Source organism: Suricata suricatta, chromosome 8 (genome assembly GCF_006229205.1).
Source record: "Suricata suricatta isolate VVHF042 chromosome 8, meerkat_22Aug2017_6uvM2_HiC, whole genome shotgun sequence".
In the NCBI taxonomy this organism is placed as follows: Eukaryota; Metazoa; Chordata; class Mammalia; order Carnivora; family Herpestidae; genus Suricata; species Suricata suricatta.
This window is the reverse complement of record NC_043707.1, coordinates 43,094,082-43,096,309: the sequence shown is the minus strand read 5'-3', so window position 1 is coordinate 43,096,309 and position 2,228 is coordinate 43,094,082. Positions and strand designations below refer to the sequence as shown.

The window sequence follows — 2,228 nt, the reverse complement described above, 5'->3', positions numbered from 1 at the left end:
ACTGGGCACTGTCAGGAAAGCTGTTCATGAAGAGGCATCTCACTGGGGCACTCTAGTACACTCTGCTACAAAACCATCTGGGAAAAGGGGCTGCCTGGCATCGCCAGGGGCTGCTGGCTGCCTCTGGCTGCCGTACACTGCAGATACTGGATGCTGGAGACGCTGCCTACCCTTTAGGAGCCTGGCACTTGGGAAGCTACGTACACTAAGGCTGTGGGATGGGGTGGGGGGGAATGCCGGAAGGAAGCCTGGAACCAGGAAGGAAAACCTCTTACTCCTATAGGATCTCTCCAGCACTCTACTGATAAAGCTCAACAGTGCCAGTTAGCAAAACAAACATAGTTAAAGGACCAAGACTAAGAGCTAAGAGGCAATGAATTGAAAATAGACAAGTCTGCTCTAAGGAATTGGATCTGTCTGTCAGGAGAGGCAAGATGACAGAATTCTAGTTAGCTCTCGCTTTGCTCTCGCACAGATATTTGAGGCGGGGACAAGGAATGAATGAGGACTACATGCTTCCGGCGTGATACCGAGGCCTCTAAATCCATAGCCCCCAACATCCCAGCTTTTCCCAGCTGACATGGCTCCATAGACTCCTGTATCCCATAGCCAGAAGGCATCTGATTTCTTTTACCATTTGGTTGGAGCCAATAATCACTAACAGGAAAGATTCTGTGTGTGTGTGTGTGTGTGTGTGTGTGTGTGTGTGTGTGTGTTTTAAACAACTCCCTCTTGTCCTGATTAATGGCAACAGGTTCTAATAGTTTATATGTCGTCTTGGATATTTTATGAAGTGGTAATGACTTTCCATTTTTCCTGGCCAGAACTAAGGACTCCCAGACCAAATTGAATAGAACATGTGAAAGCTGTACAGCTGCTCTGGAAAACAGTGTGGAGGTTCCTCAAAAAATTAACAATAGAACTCCCCTAGGACCCAGCAACAGCACTGCTGGGGATTTACCCAAGGGATACGGGAGTGCTGACGCATAGGGGCACATGTACCCCACTGTTCATAGCAGCACTGTCAACAATAGCCAAATCATGGACAGAGCCTAAATGTCCATCACCTGATGAGTGGATCAAGATGTGGTTTATATATACAATGAAATACTACTTGGCAATGAGAAAGAACGAAATCTAGCCATTTGCAGCAACGTGGATAGAACTTGAGGGTATTATGCTGAGTGAAATAAGTCAGAGAAGGACAGATATTATATGTTTTCATTCATATGTGGATTTGAGAAACTTAACAGAAGACCATAGGGGTGGAGAAGGGGAAAAAATAGTTACAAACAGAGAGGGAGGGAGGCAAACCATAAGAGACTCTTAAATACAGAGAACAAACTGAGGGTGAATGGGGGATGGGGGAGAGGGAAAAATGGGTGATGGGCATTGAGGAAGGAAGGCACTTGTTGGGATAAGCACTGAGTGTTATATGTAAGCCAATTTGACAATAAATTATATTAAGAAGAAGAAGAACAACAACAACAACAATGACGACATGTGAGTGCTGGCATTTGTGGCATACCTAACCTCAAAGGAAACACATTTGTAAGTTCATCATTAAGTATGAAGCTGTATGCTTTAGTAGATACCTTTTGTTAGTTTCAGCAAATCCCTTTTGGTTTCTAATTTGATGTTTTTATAATTTCTGTCATGAAGATTTAATTTTACTAAACACTTTGTTGAGTCTATTTAACTGGTTGCTTGAGTTGACTTCTTGATGTGGTGACACCTATTAATTAATGTTAACCATCCTTTCTTTCCTGAGGGGAAAAAATTCTTAGTCGTGATGGATTTATATATTATTTCTTGCTTGTTTCAGTTTGGTAATAACTGATTTATAGTTTTTGCATTTATGTTTATAGGTAAGACAGATCTATAATTTTCCTTATATTGTCTTTGTCGGATTTTGCTATCAAAGTAATAGATTCACGAAATGAGTTAAGGAGTATTTTATTTTTAATTCTCTGGAAGGTTTATGATAGGGACTATCTGTGCTTTTAAAGTTTAGTAGAAATTACCCATTATAGAATCTAGGCCTTATGTTTTCTCAAATATATTAGAAGAAATTTGTTTATATTCATGATTTTTAATCTACTGTGTCTGCCCCAAATCCTTTCTCTCCCTCGTACTGGTAACTGTGTCTTCTTTACAATTTTATTGTTGATTCTTGCCAGAGAGTACTCCACCTGATACCTTTCAGCAACCCAGCTTTAGTTAATTCT

The 2,228-nt window shown here is 40.9% G+C and overlaps 1 protein-coding gene across 1 annotated transcript in view; it reads right to left on the bottom strand.

Annotated features, from left to right (window-relative positions):
• Nucleotides 1-2,228, bottom strand: part of LOC115297595 (60S ribosomal protein L23a-like) — a 4,604-nt gene that overhangs the window by 221 nt on the left and 2,155 nt on the right. The gene's annotated exons all lie outside the window — the stretch shown is intronic.